This window comes from Sander lucioperca, chromosome 17, assembly GCF_008315115.2.
Source record: "Sander lucioperca isolate FBNREF2018 chromosome 17, SLUC_FBN_1.2, whole genome shotgun sequence".
Classification (NCBI taxonomy): Eukaryota; Metazoa; Chordata; class Actinopteri; order Perciformes; family Percidae; genus Sander; species Sander lucioperca.
In genome coordinates, this window is record NC_050189.1 from 16,343,584 (window position 1) to 16,358,041 (window position 14,458).

The window sequence follows — 14,458 nt, forward strand, 5'->3', positions numbered from 1 at the left end:
CTTGGGCAGAGTGATTTGCACCTGAGAAGCCCCGTGGTGAGGAGCAGAGAGTTCGCCTGGAGTTCTGCAAGCAAATCACTCCACCCAAGTAGCAGTGCTTTGCCTTCTGAGAATATAGTTCCCAGTTTGTATACGGTTAGAAGATGGCTGTGTCTCATGTGACCTTGTTATTCGTACACGCTGTGACTATACAAATCACAACATGTAAATAGGAAAATGTTGGCGTTATTTTGTCACTTATTAGGAGCATAGATGGAGCCGGTTACCTCCAGGATCTGTGCTAAGCTAGGCGTGGGTGCATCAGACAGAGTTACGACACGCACGGAGATGAGAAGGGTATGTATGGACTTATCGAACTCTGGGGGATACGGGGAATAAGCCCCAATAAGTAGGCGTGTTGCTTTAAGGCCCTAGGAAATAAATATGTATCACAAATTTCTGATATTGACCAGACAACTAATCAGATAGTCAGGAAAATAATCGGAGTAATCAAAAACAATAATAAATAATACCAAAATGAAATTATTGTTTGCTATAGCTATAAAAGAAAAAAAAACACTGCTTTTGGCTTCCTGGTTAATTCCTCAGTAAGGCAACAGGGCAGCAATTTGGGTGAAATTTCAAAAATTCTATAGACTGTTTAAGAACATTTTCACTTAAAACTCTAAAATGTAAATGTTTTACATAACCAGTATCAAATGCACAGTGAAATGTGGGTCATCTTGTGCAGCCCACAATGGTTAAGAAAAACATTAAAACATACAAAACATTAGCGTTACTTTTGCATTATATTAATGAGAACAAAGGCATATTGTGTAGTTTGGGCCTATTGGCTGAACACCTGCAAAGTAGTGCAGTAACTTTTTGAGGCATTATTTAGACAAAAGGAGATAACTTTGAACTAGCCTTTTATAATGCTTTACCCTGCAGCCTTTTTCAGATGAGTTTCTACATCATTAAGCCATTTTTGAGGGTCTGCAACCTTGGTGGTAGTTTACCACTTTCTAACCTGTTCACATCTTTAATGCAATCAGAGAAATGGCAAACATAAAGTGGACTAATTGCAAAATTCACAAAGCTCATTTGAATCATTGAACCTGTTCAATGTTCCACTGGGTCAACCTATGAAATGTGTAAAAATCTATTTACCTGTTCATCATTGATTTTTTTTAAATTTTAGCCAGAGCATCTGCTGTCTTCCCAGTTTTTGATGCCTTCTGTCTGAATAAGGTCATCGGTTGAGGAAGATGGCGGTCAAGCTCAGGATAGTATGTGTTGGGCAGGTTCTGATTTGTAATCCGCTGGAACTCTGCATACAACTGCATAGAAATAACAGCAGGAGGAGAACACTTAAAAAAAACAGTCCAATTTGAAGAATCTAGCACACATTTATAAAGCAAAAATATCGGCCAAATGAGTAAGAATCACAATTTTCACTTTAAAAGAGAGAGCTGATCCATATTACCTCAGACTCTATTTTGAGACCAGGCCAGAGGTCCATGAGCTCGTTCACTGGTGGGCAGGATATCACTATGGTCTGTCGGCATAGGGGGAATGTGGTCTCCATCATCTTTCTTCAACAATATTTGCAAGCAAATACAAAGTAAAATATGATCTGTTCAGTGCCAAAGGTTAAATATCAATTAGGAAGATGATATTCGTGAACAGAAGACATTCATGAACTGTTGACTTGAATACGGCAAAAAGCATTATTTTGATCAAACAGGCAAGTAGAATAAACAAATGATATGTGTATGTGGGAGTGTGTATGATTTAGGGTTACCACACTAAAACATTGTCTGAAAAAAAAACAATTTAAGTTACTGGTATTTAGAGGTGTGTGTGTGTGTGTGTGTGTGTGTGGTGTGTGTGTGTGTGTGTGTGTGTGTGAGAGAGAGATTCATTGGATTACCTGGTATCTTTATCACATCTCCAGTTATCTTCCTTAACTTTTTGAAACTGGAACAGAGAGATGCAAAGGCATAAACTGATCTGAAACTGAACAAGTAAAAGCATTCAAAGAGTGTCGAATTATAAATACTTATAAATGTTCCCTGTTAATGATCTTTTCATTTGATCCCTAAAGTGTGAAGTTACTAAAGCCATCAAGCAAAATTAACATTACTGTAAAGAAAAGCAGCAGCACTTGAACCTTACTGCATGCTTAATCAACAATAATGCCATTTCTACAAACCAAAGCTTTACTGTTAAGGGTTTTTACTTTATTCATCTTTGTCATGAAAAGCAGCTTGCCTCCAGCAGGGTCGTTTGTTTTAAAACCGACGCAACACAAGTGGGCGAGCACGGGCAGTTGACTCGTGTTCTGTTAACAGCAATCTCCGTGTCTCAGACAGTCTGCTCACACAGAATTTAAAACGAGCGTCCCTAGAAGCTACAGGGAGCGCGGACTTGCAGTGTAGGAACTCAGTTTGACTCATTATGCTCGTTTATGCTCTTTTAATATGATATTGGACCTTAGCGGTGCACTATTGAAAGTTTCCATCAACAAAAAACTAACTATCGCATATGAGGTGTCTGTTAGTGCTTCTACTAACAACTCATTTTCTAACACCACCTTTAAGCGGGGAATGAGCGTGTGATTACTAGATTCATCCGTCGTAAAATTCTTCAGTGAGTCTGGTAGTGGTAGGTCGCTAGCTGTGCTGGTGGAGTGTGTAACGTTAGTGGTCGCGCTAATTAGCTAGCTAGCTAGCTAGCTCTTTAGCAGCTAACCTATATCTGACAAGTTGCCAATCCCTACAAGACTTCCGTGATAAGCCAGTGAAGGGCGGGGGCTTGGAGAAGTTCTACACTCTGAGACTGAGACAAACGCATGTAAAAATGTATAATGTATAAAAGAAGTAAAAGTGAATGAATATTAACATTCAAAACTTACAGTAAGTCCAGTGAGGCTGATTGCTGCTGCTTAGGTAGTAACTTCTGCAAGCCTACTGTCTGTTGCTTCCCGCCTTGCTGCGTTGTTCAAACTTTTCTTCTTCTGTTTTTTTCCAAAGAGCGGTAAGGAAGGTAGTATGCATATTAGCACCACCTTCTGCTTCGCAGGTTGAATCAGAGATTAACTCGGCATAAAAAATGATCCCTGCAGCTGCTCAACACTTAAATAAAAATAAAAAATATATAAGCAACATTAAATTGATGACAATAAAAATGCAAAAAATAAATACATTTTGTCCTCCACTAATGTCTAATGCATTTCAGACCATTTGCCTCAATCAAATTGTTACTGTTTTAAAAATACAAAAAATAAATAAAATAAATACATGTTGTCTTCCACTAATGTCTAATGCATTTCAGACCATTTGCTGATTGCAATTTATTTATTATGATCAATTTTACTTATTTGGTGAAGCACTTTGAGATTTTATTGTATTTTAACATGTGCTATATAAATTAAGTTTTTTTTTTAAATCACCCCTATTTGAAACAATAGAAATAACAGGACTTTATCATTCTTAGTATGTAATTACTTAATTCTATTAAGTTGCACTTAAGTTATGTTTTTAAGTTATGCTTACTTATACACAAAATAGTTCCATTTAATCAAAAATTATTAGTTAACAATACTCAAAAATGAAGAACATGTTACACCAACTTGACAAAATTAAGTTAGTATAACTTTTTCTAAAATTTTGAGTATACCCCACTTAATCTATTTAATTACTTTGAACATTCGGGTTTACAGTGTACAGTAAAATCGCTACGTGATTACCGTTATATCCGAGTTGCATTTTAACGGGGCAGTGCAAGTTGCTGCTGTGGTTTAGCTGAAGCTAACGCAGCCTGAGCTTTCACGTTACAATATAAAAGGTGTTGACCGTTGACTTAACTAGCACGCAAACAGTTCATTTACATGTCTACGAGCATGTTAGCAAACTACACCAAAAGACAAATACTGAGGAATATTGATAGAAAGCAGGGGAAACTAGTAGGATACTTCCATACTTTTTAGCATTGGCTAATTAGCAACCTGCCTTCCATCAGATGTAGCTTCCGAGCTAGCTAGCAGCTAGCCCCAGAAGCTCATGAAAACAAGGCTTTCACCGGAGCAGTCTTACGTTATTTCCGAACCACTCTTTTCGTTTCAAAGTCGGAAATCAAATGAACGAAAAAGTACACGGACCCAATTACAGTTCACTGTTGTTGCATGAAATGTCGTTTGTGTTTAGCTTACATCAGTTTCTGTCATCTAATGTGAAACAAGAGGATATGAGGTTTGCTACCGTCTTGGTCCGTTCGAGCCATAGACTGTATGGTTCGAGCGTATGGGGAGACGACGTAGGTAAAAAAAAAAAAATGACTGACTTGGATGTGGGCGGGGCTTGATGTCAAGCTGACACCGTTTGGTCTGAGCCTGACACCGTTTGGTCTGAGGCTGACTGAGGTTTTTCTGACGCCGTTTTGTCTGAGGCTGATGCCGTTTGGTCTGAGGCTGATGCCGTTTTGTCTGAGGCTGATGCCGTTTGGTCTGAGGCTGATGCCGTTTGGTCTGAGCCTGACACCGTTTGGTCTGAGGCTGACACCGTTTGGTCTGAGGCTGACAGAGGTTTTTCTGATGCCGTTTTGTCTGAGGCTGACGCCGTTTGGTCTGAGGCTGACGCCGTTTGGTCTGAGGCTGATGCCGTTTGGTCTGAGGCTGACGCCGTTTGGTCTGAGGCTGATGCCGTTTGGTCTGAGGATGAGAGAGGTTTTTGTGACGCTGAGGCCGTTTCGTTTGAGTCTGACACCTGAGTCTGAGATCTGAGGATGTCCTAAAATGAACACCGTACTCAAGGGTTTGCTTTACTTTGAATCACTGCGCTAATATTTAGTTCCATAAGCATTATTTCTGAGAACTGCTTCACATCTGTGTTGCAAGGAGTCGACCACCTGTGAACAGGTATTCCAGCCCAGGACGATTGAACTACATTCCACAATTCCTCTGCATTACTGGGTTTTGCCTCAGAAACAGCATTTTTGATGTCACCCCACAAGTTTTCAATGGGATTGAGGTCTGGGGATTGGGCTGGCCACTCCATAACATCAATCTTGTTCGTCTGGAACCAAGACTTTGCTCGCTTACTGGTGTGTTTTGGGTCATTGTCTTGTTGAAAGACCCATTTCAAAGGCATTTCCTCTTCAGCATAAGGCAACATGACCTCTTCAAGTATTTTGATGTATTGAAACTGATCCATGATCCCTGGTATGCGATAAATAGGCCCAACACCACAGTATGAGAAACATCCCCATAACATGATTTTTGCACCACCATGGGTTACTGTCTTCACAGTGTACTGTGGCTTGAATTCAGTGCATGGGGGTCGTCGGACAAACTGTCTGCGGCCCCTAGACCCAAAAAGAACAATTTTGCTCTCATCAGTCCACAGAATGTTGCTCCATTTCTCCTTTGGCCAGTCAATGTGTCCTTTGGCAAATTTCAACCTATTCAGTACATGTCTTTTTTTCAGCAATGGGATTTTGCGGGGGCTTCTAGCTGATAGCTTTGCTTCACATAGCCTTCTTCTGATCGTAACAGTACTCACAGGTAACTTTAAGTCTTCTTTGATTTTCCTGGAGCTGATCATTGGTTGAGCCTTTTCATTTTGGCTATTCTTCGATCCATTCGAATGGTAGTTGACCGTTTTTTCCCACGTCGTTCAGGCTTTGGATGCCATTTCAAGGCATTTGAAATCATTTTGGCTGAGCAGCCTATAGTTTTCTGCACTTCTTTATATGTTTCCCCCTTTCCAATCAACTTTTTAATCAAAGTCCGCTGTTCCTCAGAGCAATGTCTGGAACGACCCATTTTGCTAAGTATTTCAGTGTGAAATGCACTATAACCAGCATGCACAACATTTGCTTCCTTCCTTCCTTAAATATGGGCCATAATTGACACCTGTTTCTTCACAGAATCAATCACCTCACTAATTGAACACAACACTGCTATTATTTTGAACATGCCCCTTTCAATTACAGATTCAATTACACAGAATGAGCAGCATGCATGTCATGACTGTTGGGTCTGTTGGTTTTCTATGACTGTACAATACTTACTAGTACATTATTTGCCATGTGGAAATATCACTTCTACCAAAAAATTTGATTTATGAGGTTAGTGATGTTGGACTGCTATTATTTTGAACACAACTGTATATGTTGTCATAGTGGTTATCATTTTCATCGTCGTATTTTAAAAAGATAACATAGTCATGGGCTAAGGCAGGTTGCAAATCCCACTATATCCTCAATACAAATGATGTCCAGTATGAACCAAATTCCTCACTTCCTATCTGGGCTGGATTTCCTTACACACAAGACATATCATTTTCCAGTGGAACTCTTTACACATATTGTGAATGCTCACTGGATGTGGCAACATAACCAAAATCACCAAAACATAAAATATTGAGCATTGTTTTTTTTTAACATTGTCCCTACAGCAATGATATGTATATTAGCTATCCCTCTCCCCAAAAAGTGCCGTCATCCCCAGTAATACACTTGCTCACACCAATCCACATACATACAGTGTAGTCACAGCAGACACAGTCTCCCACAGTCAGTGGGTCTGTGTCAGAGGCCCAGAGGCAAACTTAAACAGAGTCTCTGCCAGTCTCAGACACAGCAACAGTAATTTGGTATTCTTTGGATTCAAAAGGCGCATGCAAGACTAGCCTGAATAAAGAAACACAGGGTGATGCAGTGTATACTCAGTCTTTGTACACAGATAACCATGAGAGCAGAGTAAGCTCCTTCCAAGACTGGGGTGATTGACTTCATGCATTTCTGAAAGCCGTCAGTATTGGCAATTTGAGCTGATGTGTTGTTTTTTACGACATAAAATAAAAGCAGCATTTACTGCTACTAACTTTTTTTTGGTATTGTTTGTTTTCTGAGAATCTGAGAAAAAGAAAACACAACTCAATTCATACTTCTAGCTGCATGACTTAAGGGAGAACATTTATTGTTGCCGTTAAATTACTAAATTATGTTTTGAATGCTTATTTATACTCTTTTGTTTATGATTCATGTGATAAGAACTCACATAAGACATAGAACCTGGCCATAGAGGACCTGGCTGCAGATGTTATCAGTATTTTGTTTGGTTCACAGTTTTGACACTACAGCTTAGTTTCTGTCTGTAAACAAGACTTGAAATAAAGCACCAGCAAGGTGTAAGGCCTTTTTATTTTTGCTTTGGTTCATCCCTTCAAGGCAATACAGGTGAAGTACAAAATGGTATATTACAGCAACCATGACTCATACTAGTAGACACCTGTCTTTTCATGGTGGAAAGTAGCAGCCTATTCCCTATTCAATCACATGCTCAACTTTTGAAATGGACATACTGGCTCAGTTGCCAATGAGGGCTACGTCAAGTGTGTTTTTGAGAGACACTGACCGATCTGCTGAATATGCCTGAAGCAGTGAGTCACAGAAGACACGGAAACACACACAACTACGGTAACATACTGTATCTAGACTTAGTTATTTCCTGAAATGGGCTTTCATTGTTACAGTAGTCTATATCCACGGCCTTCCACTTCCAGGATTGCTCCGTTGCCGCCGGAAATTCCGCTGTATGTCCTTCTTTTCGGCCAGAAGTCCTTTACCTTAAAGATGAACTGAACTGGAATTTGAGTAAAGGTGATATAACAGATGTATTTTATTTCTTCTCATTGGTACAATGATTAAAATGGCTGAATTTGTTAAAAGGGATAAACGGTACATTGAAAGTGTTGTTGTTGTTACACGGGCGCCGCCATGTTGGAATTCCACAATCAGCTACGTCACTGGCATGGTAAGCAGCCATGGAATGTAAACAGTCTGAGGCTAATGGACATGGCTGAGGAAACGGAAACCAACAGGTCTAGGGGGGGTTCATACTGCATTGCCCCTGGCTGCAGTAATGCATTGTATAGGGCTAAGGCAGCTGGGGTTATGATACATTTCCACAGGCTACCTTTGACAAGGAAACCAGTCCTCAACTCATGGCTAGCTGCCTTAAAACTGACTAGCCCTCCGACAGCCCCTAGATTTCGAGTCTGTAACGAGCATTTTTTAGCGACAGACTATTTAGAGAGCTGTAATTTCGATTCAACAGGGTCACTGGTGAGGGTTAAGTCCAACAGACTGAAACCTGAGGCCATTCCGTCAATGATCGATTTTTCAGGCTACAGTACAGGGCAGACTGATAGACCAACGGCCAATCACATTTTCCATTTATCTGCCTCGATTTTCTAAAACACACAGGACCTTTTCTATTTTCTCTAAATGTACACGATATATAAGCAGTCTCTATTCCCTAAAATGCATAATGTGCTTGGATACAATAAATGAGAGTGCATGACAGGTAAATGGTCCAGGTTGACCTCTCTGCCAACAGATGGATTCAGATGCAGTGTCCATGCTCCGACAGCGTCCACACACACACACACACCAGTCACTTCCCCCCAAACGATCCGAAGGTGGAGCCTGAAACAGATTGTCCTCCATAATGGTGGTAGTCAAACACTACAGGCCTGTCCCTCACAGGCTCAAATGTGTAACCCATGCCATTAAAATTACTCATTTTCATGTGTATTTAATATGCTGCACTGTAGCCTATATACCTTCGCAGGTCCTACCATGCCAGTGACGTCATCGAAATTGTCAGCGTTCTAATACTAACAAACGTAATTTTTGTGTTGCTTAAAAAAAGCTATATTGATTTTTTTAATAAAATTTTTTAGTGTAATTTATTTTTATTTGTCATAACCAACACGTTATCAACGTTTATTCTTTCAGTTCAGTTCATCTTTAAGCTTCCTTTGTGTTGGCGTTCTAAACCCCGGTGGAATTCTGAGGACTATGGTTAACTGCTCCTCAGATCTCTGCAGGGAAAATCCAGACAGCTAGCTATCTGTCCAATCTGAGTTTTCTGTTGCACGACTAAAACAACTTTTAAATGTACACATGTTCCACTAAAATAAGTTCCTTCTCAAGGGTATTTTGCAGCGGCACCAGGGCTCCATGTGGCGCCCATGACGATTGTGATTGATTTAAAGACATGCCAATAAACCAGAGCACGGTTCTCTCCCATCTCGGAATGCTGTGTGGACTAACCAGACCTGCCTCCACAGCGCTGTGGAGGCAGGTCTGGCAATGTGAGACTAGTGTTACAGTAGCACAGGTGGAAAGAAGAGGCAATGGAGATATAGATACAAATCTAGACAAGACAATTATAAAATGGGTTATAAAAAGATACAGATAGGGATGAGTCAAAATGTAAATGCACCATAGCTCTAATTCTCAACCAAAAATATAACCATTTGTATTTATATGTTTCTGTTTCTGCAAGTTTGATAGAGCCTCATTGCTATTTCTACCTGCTTTATCTGCACTACAATAGTCTTTGCAAATTATGCACAACTCCTTGTTGTACCCCAAACTCAGAACTTGCTGCTTTTACTACTTCACAGTAAAAGCCCGTCACTGGTTCCTCCTTGCTTCGCGTCTGTAGTCTAATTTCATCTGACTATGTGATATTTTCAAACAGTGATTATGGTGATTAACAGTAAAACTGTTATTCGATATCATGCACTCAATTTATACAACCAAAAGGGCGTTTTGGTTAGAGAATTGATTTTTTCCCCCTTAACTGCTGGAAGGCTTTTTACCGTCAATGCATGCCTCTATCTCCTCTGGCTCGCGTCTTCACGTAGGAAAATTGACTGACCTGTTGAGATCATTTAAAACCCTTTTGAAACTCATTTCACACAAGTGATTGCTCCAAATTACTAAAAAGATTATCTCTGTGCGTGTCTCTGTGTTAGTTCTTTGGGTACCAGCAGAGCTTATAAAGGCACAAATGAAACAAATGTCCTCCAGACATTAGGATACAGTTAGCGGAGACAGCAGGTTTTAGACATTGGTCCAGGGTGTGATGTCACCATCTATTTATTGAATAAATGTTTACCGGCTTGTGTTCATCCTGACATAATCAGAGAGTTAGTTTGCAGACAGAGAGCTGGTTTAGAGACTGAAAGCCCTGATATTCATCTGCTCTACAAAGCTTCTTGTACTCGCCTCTCATCGTCTGAAGTTTCTTCCTTGGCACTCGTAGCCCACACATGATAATGAGCCTGGAGAAATGGTGGTGAGAAGGAAAGATGGACCTATGCTGAGGCTAAAATAACAAATGGGGAAAGGTCAGGGAGAGGAACAAGCAAAGCTGTCACTCCACAGAAATGTCAGAAGCGCAGTTCACCAGGTGTTATGAGGCAATGGTGGGCCAATTAATCCTGATTAGACAGCAAAGGTTTTCCGGGGATAGAGGGCCAGGGTTGGACTCGTTTTATCTTTTCATAAAGTCATGGAGAGAAGGAAGAATTACTAGAAGCAAAGTTGTACATATCAAAGTACATTTTTGGTTACACTTTACCTGAAGGTATTTACATAAGAGTGACACGACACTGTCATGAACTTGTCATAAACATTATAAACAAGTCATATAAATGTTTATGACATAACACTTCTTTTAGTAAGTGTCATTAATTTTTTGGCCATGAAAAGTTATGGTTATGGTTAGGGTTAGGGTTAGGTTTGGGTTTGGGTTTGGGTTAAAACGCAACGCCTTGGGCGTTGCGTTTTAACCCAAACCTAACCCTAACCCACGGGCACAAGAGGACCACTGGTGTAAATAAAACACTTAAAATCTCCTTAAAAAAGCCGGGTTAGGTTATACAAAAATGCTGTTTAAACGACGGCAGGATATTAAAAACAGGTTAAAAGAACCACTGGACAGGACGGACAGCGGGAGATTAAAACTTTGAATAAAAGGTCAGCTCCACAACTACCCCGGTCTCTCTCCCAAAGAAATTACAAAATAAATAAAATATATTTATATATAGTTATGTAAGTAAATAAATAGCCTGGCATCACAATATGATTTAAATTATTAGCCCAATATTAAAAACATTATTTATCCTAAAAAATTAAAACATTTAAAAGGTCTAAAATACTGTCTGAATTGCTTGCCCTTGAGGTTAAAACAACATATACAAACATACCATTAAAAATTAGTAGTAAGTGCTGTGAAGCGCTTTAAGAAATAAATAAATAATAAAAAGTGCCACACAATAAATAACTATAAATCATTTAAAATATATAATAGAATAAACCACACTGTTAGTAAAATGCATCAAACCAATGGTATGTGTATTATGTTAAAAAGGAAAGAAATAGAGCCATGTTATAAAAGACATAAAAATGGAACTATTAAAACAAATAGTTGTTATTAATTATAAATATGGATTAAACAATAAAAAAGGTCATTTAAAATAGAAAACGAAAAACAAGGAAAAGAAAAGAAAACATGCAGGGGGCTTAAAAGGTTGGATATGATGCGCTGCAGAGGAGGTCCAGATAAAACCTAAGGAGAGAGGAGACCAGAGCAGTGGGAGGAAGTGTTTCTAAAAATACTCTCTAAAACTTAGATTAAAAAGAGAAGTGGATCCATTTTAGTATTTTTCATTTAGACCCATGGGGTCTATGGTTTTTAAAAAATGGATCCACTTCCTCTCCGCCGCCCGACGCTGAGCCGTGGTCCAGGCTCTGTTGCTCTCCAGGCCCATGCTCTGCACATTTTGAGAGCCGTGGAGTTTAAAATGTGCATATAAAACAGTTGTGCCATCGCCCTTATTTAAAATGTACTGGTGTTGTTTGATTCTTAAATACAGTGCATTTCTTGTCTCCCCCACATCAAATTTGTGGCAGGCCCTGCACCTAATTGCATAAACCACATTAATGGTTAGTGTTAGGGTTAGGGTTCATGTGTTCATGACAGTGTCATGTCACTCTTATGTAGATACCTTCAATGGATACCTTATTTTTTCTTGAATCCACTCAGACAGCCATACTTAAAGACACAATGAATATGTTTTTATTAAATGTATAGACACGTACAAAAATATATATTCTCTCTCAGTCATTACTTATTACTCACTAGAAGTGTGTGTCGGTGTCGGTATCTGCAGAGACATTTTGTTTTGCTGTGTTTGGGATGTTTCTGGGCATCAACCTCTATCTAAACGTGGCGACCAGGTTCCAGATTGTAAGCACGCATCCAAGAGAAAGCTACTAATATGGCGGACACCGTCATTACCCGATCCATACCGGAAACCCAATCCGTTCAGGTCATATCCTCTGACCAGCGGGCTGTCCTGACTATTCCAAGTCAATCCCTAACCTCAACCATCTATACACCTGTGCAGAACAGATTGGTAACTCACCGCCACAGCGCTGAAAAAAAGCTCATTCCAAAACGAATCTGGGAGTGGTTTACACCCGCTGGCGAGCACCACCACCCTCATTGAGCCAGGGAGGAGGGGCCAATTTTGAATGTTGTCTTTACAAACCGCAGCCGACAAATCCTACTCATTTTGCCTTCAACTCATATCGCCATATGTGACAGTTACAAAAAGGGTTTGTGCTGGCATTTGATTTTTTTTTTATTCACTTGTATGATTTGTATCCACATATTCCCATCTGTCTCTAACCAGCTTTTAGTGCTTCACTGCTTCCTGTTTTGTTTAATCTAAATGATTTACATGAAGTCTCCCCCACCCATGCAGTATCTTTTTTTTTCTCGTTTTGTCACTTGGCCCTTTCCTTTTTTTTGGTGTTTTACAGATGTATAGAATTGGCTCTGTTGTGCAAATGAACAAAATGCATTGATAGATTGTCCCCATCCTCAGCACAAATTCATTCTACTTCCTGGAGAAGTCTCTAAATGCCGTTATACCAGTGGGCCTGCGCCTCAGATATAAATATTAACAGTGCGGTGCCTGCCACGCCAGCTGCTATAATCTGTGTTATATGTAATTTTACATTCTTTTTATTTTTCCATCCATCCCTTTATATTCCCAGCCTCTCTTTGGCTCTCTCATACCCTCCCTCTGTCATCTACATCCTCCCGTCTGTCCCACTTTGTGGTGCATGGCTTTTATGATGATTTCGCAGGTGCACTGTAATCTGTTCCAAAGCATGAATTATCACAAATCAAATAGCGTAGGAACTGAATAAACTACCCGCACTGCCAGGAATAGAGCATCCTGGTTGCTCCCCAAGTGTGGAGAAGCATGTCCTGATCAGTCCCTGCTCTGTGCAACACCAACAGGGACATGGATGGCTTATCATATCAAGTTTTTGCCAATAGTGGATTGATGTGTAACATGGGTAATGTGATATACGTTTACACTGTAACAGCCCCCTCAATCAATGTCATCACCCTTCCTGTCATTGGAGAGTGGCACTGCAGTCAGTAGCGCTGCTAGCACTCTCACCCAAGAGTGATTACAGTGGATGAGAGGGGACGAGCAGTGGCGCTTTTTCACTCTTCTTCTCTAGTCTCTGTCTTGTTTCTCAGTCCAGCATCTCATAATCATCAGAGCAATGTAGCAAATGAAATGGCCATGGTGTGCAAATAATGTGCTATGGACAAGAAAAAACATGTTATATACACAGACAACAAAATAATTATAAGAAGGGAAAGAATCTCACTTAAACAAAGTGGTTTCTTTTGTAACCTTTAGAAAAGGAGAAATGGCAGAGTGGACAGGTAAAGGGAAGCTGTCGATGATTTGTAGGAATTTGGTAGGATGTGTAGCTCTTCCTCCTCCATGTTAATCTCTAATGTTACGGGGCTGGACACACATCGGCCTCCGCATAGCACAATTGGCAACAGCAGCGGATATTATCCGATCCACTTTTTAAATCTGTGCACTCGCATTGTGCACTTTTATATCTGATGCAAATTGGTGAATCTTCCCATCGCTATACTATGCACAACAAAAAAGTGCTCAGTAGTTTTTAATTTAAATCAATTTAAAGAATTGTATGTGATAATACATTGTCTTTGAAATCCCTCCCTTTCTAGTGGCCTCCCTGCTTCCACGTATCATCTATTCCAATCTACACCCTGTGCTTTGCTTTGTAGTTGTTTCTTAGTCACACTCTCGTGGTCCTGTGATAGTGTTAAATCACTTTAACGGCCTTTGTGTGCGCCATGAACGCTCTTCTAATACAGCAGGACAGCTCAGCGTGCCCTGGGTGGGGCACAGTTTGGAGGTATGAATCTTTCCGCCTCACTGACTGATGGATCTCATAACAGCAAAGAGTGATGTCAAAAACAAGTTGATCTGATGAGACCATCTGCAGAAGCTGGAGAGGCATCTGTTAGGCCAAGGGGTAGTCATCAAAATAAATCTGTGTCAATCCACGAGAACTGCAGATGTGTTCTTTCACTGTTGCCGACTTGCGGTTTTCTAACTGTTGCTGCTGTATTTTAAACGATAATTCAAATGATTCTGATACATTTGCTTCTGATGTCTAAGAGTGGTTGGATTATGAAAGGACTGTCTTAAGTACTATGCATTCTAAATGGGGCTTTCATTTAGAATTTTCCAAAGCGCTATTCAAT